This window comes from Megascapheus bottae, chromosome 16 (genome assembly GCF_031878675.1).
Source record: "Megascapheus bottae isolate mThoBot1 chromosome 16, mThoBot2.hap1, whole genome shotgun sequence".
Classification (NCBI taxonomy): Eukaryota; Metazoa; Chordata; class Mammalia; order Rodentia; family Geomyidae; genus Megascapheus; species Megascapheus bottae.
In genome coordinates, this window is record NC_143524.1 from 21,566,537 (window position 1) to 21,591,952 (window position 25,416).

Below are 25,416 nucleotides of genomic sequence, written 5' to 3' on the forward strand. Positions count from 1 at the left end.
AGAACTATGCTATGGAGCTAGACCCAGCTCCAAAGAATGTCTTAAACCAGGAAAAACAATGAGGAAGGAAAACTGAGAGAGAGCAAGGGAAGGGGTGACATTGTCCAAAAGGAAATATCCTCATTACCTGATTCGTGTAACTGTAACCCCTCTGCACATCACCTCTATAATAACAATAAAAATAAAAAGGGGAAAAACAATAACAAATCAAAACATGAGCCATACACTAACCTTAAAAGACAGAATTTTTTGAAAGCTTTGTGACTCCACAGAGCCATGAGACAAGACAACCAAATACTTCAACCTTGGTCTACCACTGTCCCCTGTTGGTATCCTCAACCCATGAGGATGAAAACCACTAAGACTCCTGCAAAAAATGAAATCCTAATGTGGGCCCAGAGGTTTAAGATTCTAGACCACAAGTGGTCAAGAAAAAGGCCCTACCTTTAGTCGGCCAATGACAGACATCAGAGTCAGGAGTGAAGAAAGTCTTCTGGCATTAGAGAGATGAAAACAAGTCTAGAGTTATCAAATAGGTGACCGCAGGTGGGTTCTAAACACTGCACTTGATTGACATCCTAGCTAAGTATCATGGCTACCTGTCCACAATGGCTATTGTCTCAACTCAAGAAGAGTTTGCCATGTCACTCAATCTAAAGTCATTGTAAGTTGGAATCATAACTTTCCCAAAGTTTTGCCTAATTAGCAACTTTCAAACCCTGTCCACACCTCAAATAAGGTATTTGGAAGATTTCTTCAAGCCACTTATTCCACAAAGGATCCCATTCTAGAACAATGATGTTATGAACGAGCAAAGTGCTTGACTCCCAAACCTGACAAATCAATTGTTAAATAACAACTTAAATAGAAGTGATCTAGTGTACTTTAGGTCCTAGGAATACAAAATAACAAATTTCAAATAGAGCAACACATGGTGCATTAAACTTATCTGAATTAAGCCCAGTGCCAGTGCCTCATGCCTATAATTCTAGTAACTCACAAAGGTACAATCTGCGGATCATAATTTGAAGTTAGTCCAGGTAGGAAAGACGTAAGACTCTTATCTCCAGTTAACCAGCAATAAGCTAAGAGTGGAGCTATGGCTTAACTGCTGGAGAATTAACCTTGATCACAAAAGCTCAAGGACCGTGTTCAGGTCTTCAGTTCAAGGATCATCACCCCCTAAAAATTGTGAATTAGCCAGATGACAGTGGCTCATGCCCATAATATTAGCTACTCAGGAGGCTGAGATATGAACATTATGATTTGAGCCAGCCTAGTCAGGGAAGTCCATGAGACTCTTATCTCCAGTTAGTCACCAAAAAGCCTGTGGTAGAGCAGTAGCCTTGAATAAAAAAGCTCCAGATAGTGTCCAGGCTCTGAGTTCAAGTTCAAGAGTGCCACAGAAAAAAATTCTGAATTATATTAAAAATAAATAATGAAGATGAGATAATGTTTTTCCTTATGAAAAAAGAAACGATAAATGGATTTGAGAAATAAGAACTAATATGGAAACATGACAAACGTAACAGATAAAAAGTTTTGTCATTCAAAATAGTGCATCTGAAGAACTGTTATAAACAGAAACATAGCCAGGAGCCAGTGAGGCATGCCTGTCATTCTAGTTACTTAAGAAATGTGGAGGATCACAGTTCAAAGTCAGCCTGAGTAGAAAAGTCCTCAAGACTGTATCACCAGTCAAGTAGCAGATTAAAAGCTAGACTGGGTGTTTGACTCAAATGGTAGAGAGCTAGCTGTGAACTCTTCTGCTCAAGACTCTAAGTTTAAACTCCAGAATTGGCCAAATTAAGTAGACAAATACACAGATACATGCAAAAAAAAGCCCACTTTTATTCCTTGTGGCTCAGAGAAGACTAGTCACTTAACCAAAGGAAATATAAGGAAGAGACAAAGAGAGATATACAATTTCTAAAATAGAAACATATTAAACTAAAATAAGTAATTAAATTCAAGACTGGCAGTGTTCTATGAAAGGACAAGAAAGCTGCGGATGGTAGACTGAGTGGAAATGGAGACAGTCATGCTCCTTGAGTACCAGTGCAGACTGGTTCCGCCTAGGAGAGGGATAGGCATCTGAGAGGGGGAGTGGATATAGTTGCAGGGTGCAGAGCTATGAAGACCCCAGCCTTGGCAAATGGTGCATTCTCATTGTAGAGTTCTGGAACAAGGGATGGAAAAAAAAAAAAAAACAGGACTAATTTTCACATGGATCTCATGCCCCTGACCAGTCAGCGTGATGAGGTGTACATGTGGATTAGAAACAAGAGACCTTCCCCCAGATTTCTACTAACCCCTTAGAACTCAGGTACAAACTTGGAATCATAATAACCAACATCTTAAACGTAGAGTTACTGTATCTGCCAGGAAATTAACTTTTATGTATATCCCAAAGACAAATGCAAGTAGTTACATCAAGACGTGCCCGTCAGTGTTCATAGCAGGGTTATTTGCCAAAGCAAACTGGTGGAAATTAATCAAATAGCCATCAACTGAGGAATGGGCAAATTAAGCAAAGCATATCCATACAATGGAATATTACTCAGCCATAAAAAGGAAATGATGTTTTGTAATGTGTTGCAATGCGGAGGAAACCCTATGGCGGTAATATTCTAAGTGGAAAAAAAAAAGCCAGTTGACTCCAAATCCATGAGAACAGAAAGTAATGTTGGTGATGGCTGAGAGATAAGAAAATGGGGTGGAAATTGTGCCTGGGAATGGCTGCAGTTCATTAGGAGGGGTGACGGAAATGCCCTCGAAATGGACTATGGTGATGATTGCATAGCCCTGTGACTACACTAGACAACACTGAATTAGACAAATTAAATGGGTGAGCGGCACTGTATGTGAGTTATATCTCAATAAAGCGATTCCAAATACAAACGCACAATTAATATAAGCTTCCTTCACCCTCTTAAGATGCGTGGAGCCAATTTTAGCTTAATTTAGGAAAATCAGGTAGCAGGCTATTTTTTTTTTTGCTTTGAAACTCAGCCTTTTGGATCAAGTCCCTGCTTCTTAAACATGACATGTTTTCAATGGAAACTAGGTACTGCTCTGACTCTTTGTTCTGCCTTTGCTTGGTCCTGAAAGTCCTAACTTTTATCCTTCCTTCTTTTTTTCCCCTTTGAAAACTAGCTTGATTTCCTATCAGAATGTGACAGCTTTTGCTCCATCTTCTCTCCCAACAATTCTGCTAAAAATGCAGACCTTGATTCAATTTCCAACCCTAAGGCCATGCAACAGGAGAAAAGCTTTGAGAAATGCATGCTTCTTTCTCTCTCTCTCTGTCTCTCTCTCTCTCTGTCTCTCTCTGTCTCTCTATCTGTGTCTATCTCTCTCTCTCTGTGTCTGTCTGTCTGTCTGTCTCTCTCCTCTCTCTTCCTCATGCCAATGTGTCAGAAACCCTTCTCTTATCCATAAACGCTGCTTTCATTTCAGAGTTTCAAATTCAACTTTTAAATTTCCCACTGATTTTCCATTCCTGGCACTTGCTGCCATTTCCCTTTGGCTCAGCCATGTTGAAGACCAGCCTGTCATCTGCATGGCCCACACGTCCTGCCTACAATGGCTGGGCTCTTTGGGTTGAGATTCATCCCTCCCTTTGCCAATCTCTGTCCCCATTGGCTGTGTCCCCAGTCCCTTCCTCAGCACACCATGTGTACTTCTGGCTTCTCTTCCTGACCAATCACAGGTGAAGAAAGGCCAGGTGGTGACTTGCAGGTGGTCTGCCTGCCACTTGAATGCCCTCTGGCCTCTCTTCAGAGCCTCCCCCCACCACCGTCACCCTAAGTGCAACTGAAAACACTTGTGTTCCTGCACCCCCACCCCCACCAGCCTGGCCTGGTGCCAGTTGGAAACTCCACAGAAGGCTTCTGCTTCTGTGCACCTGGCTCTGCCCCCTTATGCAAACAAAGACAAAGAGAGCAAAGATATTACAAAGAGAATCATCGGAAGCTCTGCAGATTTGGAAATACCCTCTATCGATCTTCATTAGTCTTCAGGGCAAATGGTTACTATCCTTTGCTAACCAAGTGATCTTTGGGGCAACAGGCCCATGTCTCTGGTTCCCCAACTGCTCCTAGGACTTGTGAGAAGCAATTGTCCGAGGGAAGGGCTTGGGGTTGCATTCTTTCCCTGAGGAAAAAAAAAACATCCATTGTTCTACCCATGAAGGACAAGAGGAGAATCAGATGGGAAGAATGCCATTCCTATCTGTGGCCACTTCTTTAAAAGAACAACAGCAGAGGGCCCCTCCCCGCTTGCTCCAGCCTTGTGCAGGCAGAGCCCTGAGCCCTGCAGATCTGCACTGTGTGCCTCTAACCACTCTACAAAACCTGACAAAAAGCTCATTCTTTGTCCCTTCTCTCAAATGATTCAAGCCAATCTGGTTTCTCTACCCCTATGCCCCACAAGTCAAAACCATAAGACACAGCTTTGCTGAAACCTTTGCCCATTCTGGGGGCTGCACAGCCGGCCCTGCCAATAAGAACTGAAACAAAACTCGCCCTTCTGAAACCAGTTAGCACTGCTGCAGAATTGCAGGTTGGTGGTATTATGGATACGTAGTCATCTGTGAGTTCAAGGTCAAGGGAATCTGCAAGCCACAGGAGATTATGATATCAATTTTAATGAGGTTTTCTCTCTGCTCCCCCCTTCCCTCCGCCATCTTTTTATTAGAGGGAAACAAATCTTAGAGACAAGCCCTACCCAGAACCAGAACCTTCTGTCCAATGTATCCCACCCATTTGTTTTCGTTATCTTTAGTTCTCAGGTCTCCATACCACACAGGAGAGCAGGGATCCTGGACTCCTTATTCTGTGTACTTGGACAAAACTGAAATACATGTCTGGAGTGAGGTGGGTTGTGCATGCATGTGTGCATTCACCAAGTATTAACACACAAGCACCTACTGAGGAGTAGATGTTATGCTAGGCAGCAAATAGACATCAGAGGTACTCAGAGCTCTGCAGGTAAAGGAGGAGGCTTGGAACTAACAACCTCAGAAGGCTGGATGTGCTCAGACATTCGTTACAGGACACCATTTCATCCAGCCCCGAGTGGTTCCAAAATGATGCCTCAAAGAAACTTGACTAGGTACACAAAAAGCAGTGTGTATAGGTGGGGGGTGTCATGTGTGTGTGCCTGGTCTCCTTAGGCTTGCTCTGTCACCAATTATTCACCACAAAGACTTTCTAGAAGCTTCACATTAAGCATCTTCTATCTTGAAATGTATTATGTTCCATCCCACTGGGCAGAAGGTCAGAAAGAACATTTCTGTGAGTCATACCTCAGTGAATTCCTACATCTTGTTAAATGTGTGGGTCACTCTTTGTGAAGTGTCAGGCAGCCTGGCTCTCTAGCCCAGTGGAAGGGTCAGGGAAGGGGAGGGAGACATTCTACTCAGGTGGTCTCATGTCTTCCCCTCCAGAGAAAGAGTTGGCTTAGCTCTCTCAGCTACCATAGCTCCATTACTAAACCCTAATCTCCCTACCTAAATCCTGAAGGGGAAACAGGAGGGGTATTGCATCTTTTATTAAAACTTCAGTTTAGGCCAGGAGCTTATAGGTCACAACTATAATGCTAGCTACTCAGGAGGCTAAGATCTGAAGATCATGGCTCAGAGCCAGCAGAGACAGGAAAGTCTTATCTCCAATTAACTCCCAAAGAAGTTGGAAATAAAGCTCAAGTGGTATAGTGAGAGCCTCGAAAAAAAAAATATATATATATAGCTACTTAGTAATACTAGCTACTCAGGAGGCTGAGATCTAAGGATCGTGGTTCAAAGCCAGCTTGGGCACTAAAGTTTGTGAGACTCTTATCTCCAATTAACTACTAGAAAAACAAAAGTGGCTATGACTCAAGAGGTAAGGTTGTACCCTTGAACTAAAAAGCTCAGGGACAATGCCCAGGCCCAGTGGTAGGGTGATAGCCTTGAGCTGAAGAGCTCAGGGACAGCACCCAGGTCCAGAGTTCAAGTCACATGACTGACAAAAAAAGAAAAGAAAAGATAAAAGCTCAGGGACAGTACCTAATCCAATCCAAGTTCAAGCCCCAGTACCCAAGTTCAAGCCACAGTACTACCTCAAAAATTAAGTAGATAGACAGCTTCAAATCTGGGACCCCAGCTCCAGGGCTCTAGTTAATTGGCCTGGATCTTCACTAACTTATTCACTCGTTCCATCACTTACTAGTCTCCGACTCCATACCCACCACTGATTAGGTGCCAGGGATCCGGAACCAAGCAGGACTCACAACTCTGTTCTTATAGAGCCTGCATTCCCATGAAGAGACATATACCAACGAAGCAATAAGTACAGAAATGGGACATACCCATGAAGTAATAAATTATATGAAAAATGAAAGATAAAATGGGGGTAAAGAAATGTGTGGGATTTTCTTAAGTACCTTTGGCAATTCTTGATATGCATCTATGTTTAAGATTAGGGAATTGGGGAGAAATTAGCTACACATATCTATAGCTCTCTCTCTGAGAGAGAGAGAGAGCGAGAGAGAGAGAGAGATGTTCACCAGTGCAAATACCTTGAGCCAGGCTAAGTACAAAGGTAAATATGTATCCATATCCTAGTAGCTACCAGAACTTGAAAGGCCAAACAGCCCAAGACTGTCTGGGGAGACGATGGGCTGAGGAATTAGGTGTCTGTGGTTTACACTGCCCTGAACAGCTCTGCTTAGCAGATCCCAGTAGGAGAGTGAGAAAGTGAGACGTGCCCTCCTCCTGCTCATAGCTTTCCATGTTCACAGCTCAACAGCAGCAACCAACAAACACCTCATACTCAGGGGTTTTAGCACCACATTCTCAGGGGAACATGCCAGGCTTCCAGTGCCCTTGACCATTCTCCAAAAAGCTTAAAATAGCACAGTCCTGAATAATCAACCACAACAAGAATAACAACAATGACAAAGAAGAAGTCTACAGCACCAAATAATTAGAATTTCTCCATCCTTCTTACTCTGCCATGTTTTTGAAGGTGACAGGCTTAGGGTTGGCAGCTGCAGGTCCAAAATAAGCTGAGCAACAATTTTATTTCAGACATTTCCAGTGGAAGGTGTTTATTGAGTACTTACTGTCTATTAGTTTCTATACAATAAACTTTATTTGTGCTATTTTACTTAATAGTCCAGTGCATCTCTAAAACAGATATTATCATTAGCTTCCTTTTTATAAATGAGGAAGTTGGGAGTCCAGGGAGAGTAGCAGCCTTCTCCAAGCCACAGTGTCAATGCCAAGATAGAGTCCCACCCAAACTTGAGGCTAACATGAGTTCTGTGTCTTTTGGCTCTCTTAGAATTTCACATGTGGCACATACTGTACAGGATGTGGATAGAGAACAATGGGCAGAGTACAGGAATATGATTAAAATATGCAACTGAATGTGATCAATGTGTATAACAAAGACACAGCTCTTGAGTTACAGAAGTAGAACTACAGAAGTGGGCAAAGTCAATACAACTCAAAATCAATGTAAGTCTTCTCAAGTCAAGGGGCAGTGCAGTCAGCACTTCCACAGGGTGTAGGATTCGAGTAGTAGAGATTGGAGAGGAGGCAAGGGCATACACTAGATCACGTCCCTAGCAAGCTACTTCCCCAAAGTAGCCAACTTTCCAACCCATCTAAAGTTGAACCCATCCATGGACTGGTGGTCAGAGCCCTGGTGATCTAATTATCTCTGGCAATTCTGTCACAGACACACACAGAAGGCTGCTTTACTAATGTCCGAGTCATCTCTCAATCCAATCAAGTTAGCAACCAAGATTAACTATCACTGAACTCCTCCATGTAAAGCAATAAAAAGACAATCTTAATTTTAAAATAGACAAAGGGACTGGTGGTATAACTCAGTAAGAGACCATGTGCTTACAATGAACAAGGCCTTGTTCAATTCCCAGCACCAAAAATAAAATAAAATTACAAGAGAAATCAAATAGACATTTCTCCCAAAAGAGAGCAAAATAATCAACAGGTACATAAAGGGATAATCAGTATCATTAGCTATTAGGGATATGCAAATTAAAACCAGAACAAGATATCATTTTACACCTACTAAGATGGAGAAAATTGACAAAAAATTGCTGAAGAGGATATGAAAAAATTAGATCACCATCATGCACTGACGGTGAGATTGTAAAATGGTAAGTCACTTTGGAAAACAGTTTGGTACTTCCTCAAATGGTGAAATTCAGACTTACTACATAATTGAGCAATTTCATTCCTGGGTACATACCTAAGAGAATTAAAAGTATGTATCCACACACAGTCTGTTTATGAATGTTTGTAGAAACATTATTCACATAGATCCAAAACGGAAAAGCCCAAGTATCCATTAGCTAATGAGTAGATAAACATAATGTGTTAGGTCCACATAATAGAATAGCATTCAGCAATAAAAAGAAATGAAGTAATTTTACTTGCTAAAATATTGATGGAAACATCTTATATACAAGGCCACATAGCCAGGCATGGTGTTTCATGTTACTCATAAGGCTGAGAGCTCAGGGTTATGGTTTGAAGCCAACCCAGGCAGAAAAGTCCATGCGGCTCTTATCTCCAGAAATGGCACAGTAGCTCAAGTGGCAGAGCATTAGCCTTGAGCACAAAGAGGCTCAGAGACACTGCCCAGGCTCTGAGTTCAAGCCCCAGGACTAGAAAAAGAAAAAAAGCCACATATATCTTTTTTAAAATGACATAAAATAGGGACTGTTTGTGGAGGAAGAGTAGAAACTGGGGAGAAGAAAGAAAGAAGGTGGGGATGAATATGATTAAATCATTTCATATACATATATGAAAATAAACAAACAAACCAATAGAAAATTATTTTTAAAATCGGGGAGGGGGCCAGGAGTTTGGCCTAGTGGTAGTGTGCTTGCCTAGCATTCACAAATACCCGGGTTCAATTCCTTGGTTCCACATACATAGAAAAAGCCAGAAGTGGTACTGTGGCTCAAGTGGTAGAGGTCTAGCTTGAGAAAGCCCAAGGACAGTGCTCAGGCCCTGAGTTCAAAGCCAGGACTGGCAAAAAAAAAAGGATGGAGGAGGGGAAAAAGTAATTCAGGGAATGAATTTGGTCCAAGTATATTATATGCATGCATGAAAATATCACAATGAAATCCCTTTGTACTATAAATATATACATATTATATGATTCCGTATAAAAGTGATGTCCAGACTACACAAACCCACAGAGAAGAAGATAGAGTGATAAAATTTGGGGACTTATGAAGATACTATAATAGTTACACAACTCTGTTAGTATATTGAAACCCAGTGGGTTGTATTCTATAAGCAAGTGAATTTAAAGATACTCAAATGATAGCTTAGAAAAAAAAAGAAAGAAAAGAAACACCCATTCTGAAGAGAACAAAATCTTTCTTTAAGCCTACTTTTGCCAGAGTCCATAGTCTACATACAGCACATCACATTATTTCTCCCTCCTTCAGCACTTACTTTTTCTACCTTTCTTAGGGACATAAAAACAACAAGAAGCCGGGCCCAGTGGCTCATGCCTCTAATCCTAGCTACTCGGGAGGCTGAGATCTGAGGATCGTGGTTCAAAGCCAGCCTGGGCACAACACTGAGCTGAAACTCTATCTCTAATTAACTTCTAGTGTAATGTAGTAATCAACTAACCATGGGGAGAGGGGCTTGGCTCAAGGGTAGGTGGTAGTGTTAGTCGAAGAGCTCAGGGACAGTGCCCATGCTAAGTTCAAGCCCCACGACCCACAAAAACAACAACAACAACAACAAAACAACTATGTGTTGATGTTCCTACAGCATTTGGAAAAAAAAAAAAGATAATATGCTATTTTCCTTCCACCCAGAACTAGAGAGCCATAAAACAATACTTACAGAAATTACTATGGCTCAGAAACCACACTTATTATGGAAAGTCATATTTTAGCTGAGAAGGGTTCATTTCAATATATATTTTTAAAGCAGTGTTGTGAATACTAATCAACACTCTACAAAATTTCATCTTCTCACTGCATACATGATGTTTTCTACCCACATTTTATAAATAACTGACACTTCTCATTGGTACATAAGAGAGGATATTTGGACAAGAAGAAACACAGGATTCAAACACTAGAAAATAGGTTCATGATTGATACGGCCTCATTCTAGGTAATGACCTGACAGTGGTAGATCAGATCCACGGGTATGTCCTGAGCTCTGGAGGGGTGCAGAGGTAGCCTGGGAGATGCCACATCATGGAGAGTGGTCTGGTGGCTCTGTAACATCTAAGTTCCTCATCATTGCCATGAATTCAAATGCATTTCTTGGTGAAAATTGGTTTTTAAAATCTGATAACACCCTTAAAGATCACTGACACCCCTCTTCCCCAGAGCACCAACATGGAAACTTCGGTACCATGGAAACAAGTGACAGGAGGACAACATGAAGACGGAGACCCTTGTGAAATTTCCAAATGTGCTAAAATCACCAGTTCTTCTTGGAGAGCAAGAATGTAATCAGTGCCAATCGATCTGTTTCAGAATCCAAATTGCTTTGCTCAAACTAACTACAGCCCCCCTGGGCAAAGAAAGCTTTGGTACTTAAAAAATGATTAAAAACTCCCTGCTATTTATAATGATGGAGAAATGTCACTGAGAATTAAATGTTTTGTCAGTGGAAAAATGTGGCTGTCTGGAAAAGACTAAAGCTACATACAGTGAATTAATGACAGAGAAGCTACAAACGGTGTCCTACTCTGAGCAGCTCTGAAAACAAGGTTGTTGGTTTGTTTCGTAAGTGCCAGTACAGGGTCTTGAACTCAGGCTTTGATTAGCGTTTTTCACTCAAGGCTCCTGCTCTACCCCTTAAGTTACACCTCTACTTACAGCTTTCTGCTGGTTAATTAGAAAGTCTTGTGGACTTTCCTTTCCCACACTGGCTTCAAATCTCAGTCCTGGGATCTCCACCTCTTGATTAGCTAGGATTGTCGGTGTGAGCCACAGGTACCTAGCTCTCTTGGTGTTTTTGTTTTTGTTTTTGTTTTTTTGTGGGTCATGGGGCTTGGGCTTGGCCAGAGTGCTTTCCCTGAGCTCTTCAGCTCAAGGCTACCGCCCTACCCTTGAGCCAAGCCACACTTCCTATTTTCTTCAAGTTAATCGGACATAAGAGTCTCAGGTCCTTTTTTGCCCAGGTTAGCTTTGAACCTTGGTCCTCAGATCTCAGCCTCCTGAGTAGCTAGGATTACAGGATGTCTAGTTTTAACTGCAGTTTCCTACCTTATCACTTACCAGAATTCCAAGAGGAAGTGAGGCAAGCACGCCAGGCTTCCAGGGATTACACTTGCCACTGAATGGTGCCAGTGTTATCTTTTTCCTGTATTCTCAAGCTAAAGTCATCTCTCACCCACAGTAGACTTTCTTTAAAGCTGATCTAGAAGCTTGGTTCTAGTGGTTCACACCTACACAGCAGGCTAAAATAGGAGGTTTATGATCTTAAGCCAGCCAGGACAGACAAATACATACATAAGACTTCCATTTCCAATTAACCAGCAAAAGCCAGAACTGGAAGGTATGGCCCAATTGATAGAGCACTAACCTTAAGCAAAAGAAATCACATGAATGTGTGAGGTCCTGAGTTTCACACACACACACACTGACTTAGAAATAGAAAATTAAATTTAGGGCCGGAAGTTTGGCCTAGTGGTGGAGTGCTTATCTAGCAAGCATGAAAACCCGGGTTCAATTCCTCAGTACCACATACATAGAAAAGGCTGGAAGTGGTGCTGAGGCTCAAGTGGTAGAGCGCTAGCCTTGAAAATATCCAAGGACAGAGCTCAGGCCCTGAGTTTAAGTCCCAGAGCTGGCCAAAAAAATGAAAAAAGAAAATGAAATTTACTATATTGCCCCAATGAAAAAGAAACATGGATCAAATACAAATTGGCACTACAGTTCTTGAAGTACGATAGTGGGGATTCTGCCTTGAGTCTAATCAAGATAGCCCAGACAAACTGCTCCACGGGTAGCCAAGACTCTATATCTAGGGCCTTACTGACTTTTTCCCGTCCGTGTGGAACTTCTACAGCAATCATGTAAATCTAGTAAACTGGTGGAGTCCCACCTGGCCCTTCCCATTGGCATAATCCAGCATGGATTACCCTTATCCTTCTTCAGACTCTACTTCAGCAATCCCTTCAGTCCACTGTCACTATCTCTGCCACCCATGCTTTTCCACAGAGGCATTTCAGCATCCTTGAGCTTTATTTCCTTCTCATTAATCACAACACAGTTTATTACAGAACAACATATAGACATCTTTATCCCCATAAATTGTAGACTGCCTTTCCCACCTCTGTCCTCCTCCTCTGACTGCTGATACTTCTCCAAGTTTTCAGCTACTACTTTTGCATGGCTTTGCTTTTCAGGCAGAACTCAATAAACATAGCCACAAAAAAATGGAAGAAAGGAGCCAATCACTTCTTAATGCATATGGGCACAAAAGTATAGCTTCTCTTTGCTTCCTATTGGCATATGAATTTATGATCTGCTCACTCAGTAATGTTTATTAAGGTCCTTCTCTATGCCATTCAGATGCCAGCCACTGAGCATCAATACAGAACAAGGTCAAGCTCCTGCCTGCCTATAAGGCACTTTAGGCCAACAGAAGAGACAGGTACATCTCCAGTAGGCTGGAAAAGTGTGCAAATGTCCCTCCTGGGTCACACATGTGAGTGGGGGGCACACAGCAGGGAGAATGAACACCAAGAAACACCCCAGGGACAAGGAGATGAAAATACTAATGCATATGAGCAAGGTCAAAGTCATTCAGAGAAAGAAATGCAGTCTCCCCCTTCCACCCCTCACAGTTCCGGTCGTTCCTGCCATGACACATCCCTGTTGCCTTGTCTGCATCTTCTACCAGGATATGAGAGAGCGTACAGAGCCCTGACCATTTTCATATCTTCAGGGCCCAGCACAGCACCTGACACTTAGATAATTAATGAAGTTTGCTGACTGAATGAATGCTTGAGGGTCCAAGTGAACAGAAGGAAGGATGCATGAATGAATGACAGAAAACAACAAGGCCTCTGTGAGGCATTCACGGAAAGATTATGGGCTATGGAACCAGTTTGAACTTCATAGACCCAGCACTGACAGTGTGATACCAAACATGTTTAGCTAACCATGTTCAGATGATTTCTGCATTAGTGGAAGGAAGATAATAATACCGGATCATAGAATTACTGTAAGGACCAAATGAGATGGTGTATGTCAACTGCCAAGCAAGGGTATGGCACAGGGTAGGCACTAACCAACATGTCTCCACCCTTTTCAATTTATTTGGGTCCCTCCCAGCAGGCCTCAGCATAGAGCTTCAGAAATACAGCACAAGGAGAGAAAAACTATCAGGTAGAGATTCTAGAACTGTGCTGAAGGCAGAGTAAAAGAATAAGGTGCTTTTGTTTGTTGCTTTTGCAGGTCCTCAGGCTTGAAACTCAGGGCCTGGGTACTGTCCCTGAGCCTCTTTGCACTCAAGGCTAGCTTTCTACCACTTTGAGCCACCAAACCATTTCCAGTTTTCTGGCAGTTAACACACACTTTACTGCCCCTGGCGGTTTGGAACTGCGATCCTCAGATCTGAGCCTCTTGAATAGCTTGGATGACAGGCGTGGGCCACTGGCACCCCGTAGGAATGGGTTTTTAACTTCCTCATTAATAATTGTCCAACCAAACAGCTACAGAGCCATCACTTGGCAGAAATGTAAAATACTTGTTTAAGAGAACAAAAAAGGTAAACCACGTATGAGGCACTCACAGGGAGTAATATAAAAAACACAAAAGGCAATCCCTGGTGGTTCACACCTGTCATTCTAGCTACTCAGCACGAGGCTGGGATCTGAGGACTGTGGTTCAAAACCAGCTTAGGCAAAAAAAAAAAAAAAGCCCATGAGACTCTTATCTTCAATTAAGCCAAGGGCAATTGAGAAACTCTACATTCAAGGATGCCCCTGGGATTCGCCTGAAAACATGCTAAACAGAGTTTTCCTTTTCCCATGCTACAGGGGTAGGTGTTGTCACCTGGCATGGCCTCTGTACTAGAGGCTGGTGTTTGGTCATTTTATTCTCTGCTATTTTCGGTGGTTTCAACTGGTGGTGGTGGTGGTTATTATTATTTTTTAATATGGTACTAAGGAGTTGATCCCGTGGTTTCTTCCATGCTAGTCAAGCACTCTACCACTCTGCCACACGCCCAGCCCCTGGTGTGGTGGTTATTCCTGCATCTGAAACACCATCTACTTTTTTTTTTTTTTGGCAATTCATTTACACTGGCATTCAAAAGAGACAAATGAAAGAAAATGAATAAACTAGAAATAAAAGGGGGAAATGCGGGAATGCTTGACAAGAGCAGAGAAGATATGTGTGGTTCCTGAGACGGAGGGTGAAGCAGATGGGAATGATATTTCACGGTAGTCACATGTCATGTGACATATATTTTTTTCCTATAATAACCCAGTGAGGGAGGTGCCATATTTTTACTGAATGTGAGACATAATTAAGAAAGAAAAACCTGCCAATTAAGCCATGATTTTTTTAAAAAATGACATAAAGGTATAGCTGAGAATCATAGAAGCCTGGTGTGACTGATTCCATTTCGCACATACAAAAACTAAAAGATGAAGTTCCCTGAAGGTCTTTGATTAATGAGTGGAAGAATTCAATTTTGAACCCAAGCAGTTAGACACCCAGAGTCACTAAATATACTGTCTTTCTTACAGATATGATAAAGACAGTGATGGGTTGATGCCAAAGGTTCTGATTAGTTAGAGAGAGAAAAAAGTAACTTCTCAAGAAAGCAAAGGCTTTTCCTTATGTAAAACCCAAGAGAAAATTTTTCTTGTACATATTACATGAATGGTATATTTCAGATGATTTTGTTGAAACTTTTGAACGTAAGTAGAAGGCTAATTATAAGCACAGCCGAATAAAGACAGTTTTCCATGACTAAGATCACATAGGTTCAAGAATCTCATTTTACAGTCTACTATGACACATGAATCAAACTAAAGATATCTAAAATAGAAGAAAATATGCTCTTTAAATTATTCTCTCTAAATATCATTGATTTCCATTTGGTGTTTTTTTTTTAAATTTTTTTTACTGGAAACAGTGATATTTGCCAGCTCAAAATACTCTGGAGTGAAGAACTCTGCTGATTGATAAATTCTATCCATCCAGCCTTCTTTTTACAAATTAGGAATTGGATAGACACTAAATGATTCAGATACTCTTTGGTACTAAATACAGACTTTCTCTTCCAGCAGTCTCTGTGGTTCTGGCTCCAAAATGGGAAAAGCTTAGCCACCATGAACCAGCAAAAAGGAAACAGATGTTCTTCAGCATGGCTCTGGAGCATGCTTCTCCATACTGCTTACACCCTAAAACTAGCTGGATGACTGCCTGACCGGGTGATGGTATCCAGGAAATCTACACAGGTAGATGTGAGCCTCTATGTGTGCCTCAGTGTCTGTATCTGCAAAAATAGCCTACTGATACCTACCTCCTAGGGCTGTTATGAAACCACAGTGAGGCAATTCACATCAAAGACCTGGTACATTAACTCATAGGGCGCACTCGCAAAATATTGCCTAATGTAATTACCTGGATCAGATGTTTTTCCCCTTATGCCAGTGTTAATAGTAACACTCACCCTCTTTGGGAGAAAAGGCTACCCAGGTGTGAGCCATTCTGCTATTGAGGCATGAATTAGAGTGAAATGCTCGGGGACAAAGCAACCACAAGGTCGCAGAAAACACCTACAAGATCTCAGTGAGGCTGGATGCTAGCTGTGTGCTGAGAGAGACAGTCTCATATACACAAAGAACCAAATTCTAGAGTCCTGCAATTGCTCACACTCAACTCGGCACTCATCTGTCACGACACCCTGTGCAAGCTGTTAGCCTCTGTACCCCGTCTATAAAATAAGGATGAAGTCATCTACCAGGCATAGGAGTTACACTGAGGGGGACCTGCACACAGTGTCTGCTGCACTACTGATACTTGTTAGCCTAAAGTCCTATTTAAATATTTATCTTCCTCCTTACTAAATTATCTTAATGCTTAGGGCTTTTTTCATTACTGAAAAAAGTCTATTTCTTATGAAAATAGAAAGACAGCTGATTATTCTTTGGACACAAAGAATTATATCTATAAATCAGCTCTCCAATTCAATTGCAATGCTACTTTGGCCTATTTATAGGTACCTCTGCGGAGCAATTTCACGGAAAGAAATGCAGATAAATAAGGGGAGGAAGTATCCTATAGTCCAACCATCAGAAATAACCATGCACAGCCTCCCAGAATGCTTTACTGTGCAGGTAAACACACACATTCATTTTAATAACACCCCAAGCAAAGAGCAAGAACCCCATTTCCCATGCCTGCACCAAGTTTTGTGAAACAGCAAAATGTGATTAAAAGGATTCTTGTTTATGTATTTATTTAAGAGAAGAATATAGACAGGGAAATTACTTTTAATTAATGCACAATCCTGAGGCTAACAGCCTCTCCAATATGCATAAATCTCCCTGTGACAAACAGAAAGACAAATATAGACATATTCACAGGTATATGTGCCAGCCTATCAAATTCAAAGGACATACTCATATTCAAGCAAGCGAGGGGTAACATTGAACATGTCAGCATATGTATGTATGTATATGTAACATATGCTTATATATACATACATACATATATTACTCTATTTGACTAGTCAATGGCTTTGATACATGTAGGACCATTAACTCTTCATATGGAACACACCATGTAAGTCCTGTCATACAGAATTTTGTCCTCCCCTCCTCCCCATCCTCACAAGGCCAGGCAGCAGTGAGACAGACTGATCAGTTCTTGAGCTCCTCAAAAGCAGCTGCATGCAAGCTCACCTTCCTTATTCCCCACCTCTTTCCCACCAAGTTGTACTATTGACAAGCGGGAATTTTGACTTCCTTTCCACTGGAACAACAGTCTTCCTAAGGCCAGCAATCACTTGGTACTGTTTAATACCTGCCTGGACAAATGGTGAGTGAGTACTCATACATTTTCATCACTCTCTTTGATTGTGGAATGCTCCCAAACTCATGATAAATACAGAGGATAGTGAGAAGCATAAAGGATACGTTATGGCCAGACACTGGTGGCTCACACCTATAATACTAGCTACTCTGGAGGCTGAGATCTGAGGATAGCAGTTCAAAGCAAGAAAGTCCATGAGATTCATCTCCAGTTAATCACCAGAAAACTTCAAATGGCACTCTGGGGCAAAGTGGTAGAGTGTGAAGACCCTGAGTTCAAGCCCCACAACCACCACCACCACCAACAAAAGATACATTGTAAATTGCTATTGGGAAAAGAAATAAAGATGAAAACAACTGGTAGAAGACTATTTTCACAAGCAAAGAAAAGGGCTGATGGATGGTGCAGATAGAGGCCATGAATCAGAATTAGTTTGCTATTTCCTCTAGGACATTGGTGTTTTAACTTCCTGCTCCTTTTATGGTGACAAATAAGAAATAACACTTTATGCTGCTCATACATTGTGGCCGTTGAGCATGATAAGACAGGACTTGTGGGAGACTGTGCACAAAGAGGTGGCCAAAGGCAATGTGACATTAGGTGGCAGATCTGTCAAGTAATAGCTCCAAATGTGTAATCATTTCCAAAGTAGTTGACACAAACCACACTTAAGAAAGACTTTACACTCACACTTCCTCTCCCCAAACACATGCATGAAGACAAAAAGCAGACCTCTGAAGAAATGGGTTCAAAGTATTAGATCCAAACGAATATAGGCTGACACCTTCCACCCACTACAGCAAGGTCAAAGTCCAAGGGCTGCCCAAACTGGGGAAAGCTCAGGATTGCTTTCCTAGGATCAATTCCAGCTTCTGCACAATTGAAATACATTCTGTCCTGACATCCCTATGCCCACATTTATAAATATAGTTATTTTTAAAAGCCTATTGCATAGCAGCTGGCAATTGCAATCAAAATGAGGGGGCTTACAAAATGAAAACAAGAGGTTTTCATCCTTTTTGCTGTTATTATTTTTTTCCCTTTTGTTCTGTTTGTTCATTCATCTATCTTTGGGAGGGTAGAGGGAGGCACAGAAATGGAGGGACAACTGCGGCAGTAGTGCTCACTGGATAGCATGTTGAAAATTTACTATAAAGCTTGTGGGTGGGAATGGGAAGGAAAAGCTGGGAGAGAGGGGCTGGGAGTTTGGCCTAGTGGTAGAGTGCTCGCCTAGCATGCATGAAGACCCGGGTTCGATTCCTCAATACCACATACATAGAGAAAGCTGAAAGCGGTGCTGTGGCTCAAGTGGCAGAGTGTTAGCCTTGAGGAAAAAGCCCAAGGACAGTGCTCAGGCCCTGAGTTCAAGCTCCAGTCCTGGCAAAAAAGAAAGAAGAGAAGGAGGGAAAGGATGACATTATCCAAAAAGCAAGGTACTCTTTACCAGACTTACATAATTGTAACCCCTCTGTGCCTCCTCACCTTTATAATAACAATCTAAAAACTAAATAAAAAATTCTAAAACAGCAATGTAAATTTAAAAATGTTATTCAAAAGCATGAAACACCTCATCTTGTTACTCTTACCATCCCAGCTGTCACTTTCAAGTGCCATATTTTCCAAAATTTTGGAAGGCTTTCAAGACTGACACTACTAATTATATGCTTCCTCACTATCTCCAAGAAGCTTTTAGTGGTCAGCCCAGCCATCACCTGGAACTCTCATCCTGACCACCACCCCTGTCACATGATCAGGGCACCATTATAAGGAAGGCCTCCATACCTGCATAGGGACCGCCTGTCCTTTTGCCTCCTCAGAGCTCTCTTTCAGTTGCCTCTCCTCTGAGTGTTATCAGTCCTATAGTCAGAGGCAATCAACAGAGATTCTCCAGGCCAGCTCTCTGCAAGCATCTAAGAGCCTCGACCCTGCCCCTGCCCAGGGTTTCCTGCAACCAAAGCCACAGCTCCCTGTAATTACAGATTTTATCTGAACTGCATCTGATTCCTGGATTGTTTCTACCTAAAGACATCTGATCGCTCCAATTAATGTTTACCTTCCGACTCACTCCTAACATTTGTAGAACTTGGGCAAGAGTACAAGTGGTAGCCCATATGTCATAATCATAAATATTTAGAGGTTATGATAAGGTTTACCTTATCTTACTTTGATACTGATTCCTTCATAATGACCTGAAGGTCAAGCTTCTGACAGAATTTTCACTTTGGCTCTTAACTCTGACCCTTTATTGATTCGTTCGTCTGTCCTTCCTTCCTTCCTTCCTTCCTTCCTTCCTTCCTTCCTTTTTTTTCTGGTCATGGGACTTGGACTTTGGGCCTGGGTGTTGTCCCTGAGCTCTTCAGCTTAAGGCTACTGCCCTACCCCTTGAGCCACAGCACCACTTCTGGTTTTCTAGTGGTTAATTGGAAGTAAGAATTTCGTGGTCTTTAGTGCTTTAGTGCCCAGGATGGTTTTGAACCATGATCCTCAGTTCTCAGCCTCCTGAGTAGCTAGGATTTCAGGCATGAGCCACCAAGCTCAGCTCCTATCTTTCTTTTCTCACCTCTAACTTTATTCAATTCCTGTCTCAATAATGGATATTGGGTATTGCATTGTAAGTCCTCTGTCCAGCTGATTCAGACAGCCACTTGATTGTCTTTGAGCCTAAGCATGTAAACAATGGTGATGTAGTTTGCTCTTAGGAGGAGAGCCTGAGGACTATGAAACCCAAGGAAACAGATATGGAGAGAGAATGGCAAGATACTCAGAGTCTCACGGAGGTTCTAGACTCCAGAAGGGAGGACATGGGTTCTGGGTGGGCCTTGTCCATTGACCCTATATAACATCATGGAAACACTGAGAACAATGAGGGCCAAAGCAGGGCCCCTAGTGCCCAAGTCTAAGGATGGTATCATGTACCTTTGTAGGTACAACTGGTTCTTTCAAAACCTACATCAGAAGATATCACTACCCAAGGAACTCTTCCTTGCTTCCCTGAACAATCTAACACCCCCACACACACATACACACACATCCAATAGTGTCACAGTTTGTTAAATGAATGTTGTGAAACACCCATGAGAGCGTGGATGACCTGTACTCCAGGCTGAACTTACATGGATCCATCTCGTCTCCAAATATAGACTTAGATCTTGAAGGCAATGGTGATGCTGAGCTATAGTATCATGAACTCCTGGATGTGGGAAATGGGGTTCACATCTGAGAAGGTTATTGAATTAGAGCACCACTGGCTGAGAAGTACAGAAGATCTGATAACAGGTTGTTAAAGGTCACATCTATGAAGCCAGGCACCAGTGGCTCACACTTGTAACCCTCATCAGGAGCCTGAGATATGAAGACTGAGGTTAAAAACCCGCCCTGGCAAGAAAACCCATAAGACTCTTATCTCCAAAAAGCTCCCAAAAAGCCAGAAGTAGTGCTTCGGCAGCACATATATTAAAATTGGAATGATACAGAGAAGATTAGCATGGCCCCTGCACAATGATGACATGCAAATTCATGGACATATTTTTTCCCATTAAAAAATGGGCCAAAGACTTAAAGAGAGTCTTCTCTGAAGAAGAAATAAGAATGGCCTATAGACACATAAAGAAAGGCTCGACATCTCTGGTCATAAAAGAAATGCAAATCAAGTTGTCCTTAATGTACTATGTTGTCTCTCATCTCCTTTGCTGTCCCTTGGTTATCTCATATTGGTATAGTATCTCACTTTGTTATCTGATATATTGAATTTCTTTGTATTTGGATATTTGAAATTTGATAGGGAAAGGGGGAAAACCAAGACGGGTGGGGGGTGTGGGGGGGGAGGGAAATGGGTACTAAGACATGTGAAAGGGTATCAATGTATGTGAATTAATGCACCTTCTATCTGGCAAATATCATGTAACCCTTTTACTAATTACAATAAAAAAATATGGAAAAAGAAAAAAAAAAGAAATGCAAATCAAAACAACTCCAAGATTCCACCTCACTCCAGTTAGAATGGCCAGGATCAGGAAAACTAATAACAACAGATGCTGGAGGGGATGTGGCCAGGAGGGATCACTACTACACTGTTGGTGGGAGTGCAAAGTCGTTCAACCACTATGGAAAGCAGTGTGGCAGTGCCTCAAAAGGCTAAACATAGAACTCCCCTATGACCCAGCAATTCCACTACTTGGTATTTACCCAATTATTCAGAAACAAGGACATACTAAATCCACCAGCACAATGATGTTCATTGCGGCACTATTTACCATAGCAAAGATATGGAACCAACCCAGATGCCCCTCAGTTTATGAGTGGATCAACAAGATGTGGTATTTATATACAATGGAATTCTATGCTGCTGTCAGAAAGAATGACATTGCCCCATTTGTAAGGAAATGGAAAGACTTAGAAAAATCATATTAAGTGAAGTAAGTCAGACTCAAAGGAACATAGGCCCAATAGTCTCCCTCATTTGTCATAATCAGTAGAAATCTTGGGCTCTCCTAGCAGAAATTTACAATAGAACAAAACCTAGATACATAAGGCCAGATAGTATGATGCTAAATGAAAGGACCTTCAGGATATAGAAATAAAAGCCATATAATGAGTGACTGTTGTCCTTAATGTACTATGTTATCTCTCATCTCTTTTGCTGTCCCTTGGTTATCTCATATTGTTACAGTATTTCACCTTGTTATCTGATATATTGTATATATGCGTATTTGGTTATTTGAAATTGGATAGGGAAGGGGGGAAAAAAGATGAGGGGCGGGGTGGTGGGAGGGAAATGGGGACCAAGACATGAGAAAGGGTATCAATATTTGTGAAGTAATGCACCTTCTATCTGGTGAATATAATATAACCCTTCTATTAATTACAATAAAAATATATGAAAAAAAAGCCAGAAGTAGAGCTTTAGCTGTACTAGCCAAAGAAGCTCAGGGGTAGCATCCAGGCTCTAAGTTCAAGCCCCAGAACACTTTAAATAAATAAATAAATACTGCTTCTATGGCCTTGGGGTTATTGATATTCCAGAGGGGAAAAACACTAACAGATACCGAAACCCTGTATCTTTTTTTCAATTTTCATACATTTTAATTGTTATTATAAAGGTATATACAGAGAGAGGGTTACAGTTACAAAAGTCATATAAAAGTACACTTCTTTCTTTCCAAATATTTTATTGTGATTAATAGAAGGGTTACATTTGATTTACCAGATAGAAGGTGCATAACTTCACAAACATTGATACCCTTTCTCATGACATGGTCCCCATTTCCCTCCCACCCTCCCCCTGCTTATCTTGATTTCCCCCCTTCCCTACCCAATTTCAAATAACCAATTAAGCACATATAAAATATATCAGATAATAAGGTAAAAAAATGTAACAATATGAGATAACCAAGGGATGGCAAAAGAGATGAGAGATAACATAGTACACTAAGGACAACAGTCACTCATTATATGGTTTTTGTTTCCTTCTCCTGGAGGTCCTTACATTTAGTGTTGTACTATTTGGCCTAATGTCTTTAGATTTTCTTTTATTGTAAATCTCTGCTAGGAGAGCCCAAGGTTTCTATTTATTATGACAAATGAGGGAGACTATTGGGCCTATGTTCCTTTGAGTCTGACTTACTTCACTTAATAGGATTTTTTCTAAGTCTTTCCATTTCCTTACAAATGGGGTGATGTTGTTCTTTCTGACAGCAGCATAGAATTCCATTGTATATAAATACCACATCTTGTTGATCCACTCATAAACTGAGGGGCATCTGGGTTGGTTCCATATCTTTGCTATGGTAAATAGTGCTGCAATGAACATCATTGTGCTAGTGGATTTAGTATGCCCTTGTTTCTGGATGATTGCAAAACCCTGTATCTTATACCATTCCCCCAAGACTTACTAAGAAACTGAATTTCCAGTTTTGCCAGCTTAAGCCCATGAGAATTCATTGAACGATCAAAAATACTTTTACAGAGAGAATTACCATTACCAGTGTGCTTATACTTCCACGTACCCAGTCCCCTGCCCTAGAAGAGGGAATTGCATAATTCTTCTCACTTTAAGAAACAAGAGGTTTCAGTGATGGGACCCAAAGAACCCTCAAAATACCCTGCAACCAGATAGCAACTGCGCATCCATCAACTTCGAAGGGGCTGATTTCATACAGTAGCCTATGAGACTATTCTTTATCTTGATCTTTAACTTTTCTCCCCTAAGTCCCCCCAAACACCCTCCCTACAGTAGCTAAGGGAAAGGTGAGAGGAGCAAGAAGTGGAAATAATGTCCAACTGTTCCAAGTCAAGGAAAGCCAGAGCTGGGACTGGCCATTGTTTTAAATTAGATAGATGCACTAAATGAGGTATTTTTTTTTTTTGCCAGTCCAGGGGCTTGAACTCAGGTCCTGAGAACTGTCCTTGGGCTTTCTCAAGGCTAGAGTTCTACCACTTCCGGCTTTTTTTTCTACGTATGTGGTACTGAGGAATCAAGTCCAGATCTTTGTGCATGCTAGGCAGGCACTCTACCACTAGGCCAAACTCCCAGCCTAAACTAGATTCTGCATTTGTAACATCTAGGGGGAAAAGAACATTATCTTATGATAGCTAGAAATGCTAAAGGATAGGGAAGAAAAACATAGTAAAGAGCAAAGCAGCCTCTTACCTGCACCCTACCAAGTTCAGCTTGTTCAATAAAGCAATTAGACTTTCAGTAACTCATATGTATAAAATAACCAGGCAGCTAAAGAGTAATAGAGTATTGTCCCCCACCTCTGACATAGCATCAGCTGCCCTTGGGGGAAAATAAATTAGATCATCAATTTGAGAGAGCCATTTTGTACCCTGCTCAAATTATAAGTCACCCATTAAACCAACTTTAGTTTCTTGTCTCTTCATTTTCAATCTACATTCATTATGGGGACAATCAGTCAACTACAGGGGAGTCCCCTTAGTCCAGTCCAGTAATTGAATACCTTTATCTCCCCCATAATTCACTGATTTTCTGCCTTTTTTGCCAGTCCTGGGCTTGAGCTCAGGGTCAGAACACTGTCCTTGGACTTTCTCAAGGCTAGAGCTCTATCACTTGAACCTCAGCACCACTTCTGGCTTTTTTCTATGTATGTGGTACCAAGGAATTGAACCTGGGTCTTCGTGCATGCTAGGCAAGCACTCTACCACTAGGCCAAACTCCTGGCCCCTTTTCTGCCTTTTTAAAGAGGTGATTTCTTTATCCTGACCAGGCCAAGTCACTGTTAAACTGGGGAACATTTTTCTCCTCTACTAATGTAAAATGTGATGCTTCACCTGAATGTGTTTGGAAGGCCTGGTTAAAATTTTTCCCAACTCCTTCCAATAAATATCTAGCAAAATGAGTCCTGAAAAAATAGGTAGAGAAGTAAGCTAATTGCTTAGCATGGAATTATCCAAGAGACTATGACCTTTGTGATTCTCCTAGAAACTTCTATATATTCAGAAGACCTACATTTCAAATAACTTTTCTGGCTACCCCTAAACTCTGTAAAAATATTACATTCAGGAAACAAGTATCAAGATTCAGTATTTTTCTATGATTCTAACAGAACTATATCCAAATATCCAAACAACAATAAAAACTAATACTGAAAGGCATAAGTTGACAATTGCTTCAAAGCTCATATGAACTACGCCAGCCTATAGGATTTGTATCCCCTCTTGACTTTCTCAAGGAAAAAATATCCCAAAAGAACTTTCTGCAGTGGTAAAACTGTTATATCTGTACTGTCCAATATGGCAGTCTTATCTACAAGTGGGTAGACAGTACTTGAAATAAAGCTGGTTCAATTGAGGCACTGGGTTCTTTATTTCATATGAAATTTTGGCTACCATTTTAGCCAATACCATTCAATAGCATTTGTTATGGTGGCCGTTGAGAGATTTCTCCTCTCAAATGGGTAATGGGGCCTGTAGCTAACCAAGCATGTTGGGCAAACCATGGCGCAATCTCTAAACCTTTGCTTTGCCAAATGGCTTTCAAAGTTTATTTTTTTCCCACTGTTGTTCTCTTTTTGGCAAAAGATATTCTTTCTACAACAATGTCACTGCAGATTAGGATAGAAGTCTTTCTAAAATAGTTTCATAAAAAAAATGCAATATACCTAGGTACTTTCTTAAACAGTGACTACTGAGCATAATTTAATCTTTCCTGCAGGCTCCAGGGTCACTGTTACGAACATGGGCTCTCAGGCTCAGGAGAAATACATCAATTACTATAATGCACTGTAATGCAATGGAGCTTTCAGGGTCATTGAGCTCAGTGGGACTATTTAGACCTACCCCAGGCCCAGAGTTTTATAGCTTTCTGTCACATCTGTCGCCTCACTATTAATGTCA

At 41.3% G+C, this 25,416-nt stretch overlaps 1 protein-coding gene and 2 pseudogenes across 2 annotated transcripts in view; 1 reads left to right on the top strand and 2 right to left on the bottom strand.

Annotated features, from left to right (window-relative positions):
* The window catches only part of Kiaa1549l (KIAA1549 like), a 216,710-nt gene that overhangs the window by 144,934 nt on the left and 46,360 nt on the right, over positions 1 to 25,416 (bottom strand). The window lies entirely within an intron of this gene.
* Positions 1 to 25,416, bottom strand: part of LOC150052996 (10 kDa heat shock protein, mitochondrial pseudogene) — a 68,047-nt pseudogene that overhangs the window by 39,566 nt on the left and 3,065 nt on the right.
* Positions 20,495 to 20,591, top strand: LOC150052997 (U6 spliceosomal RNA; annotated as a pseudogene).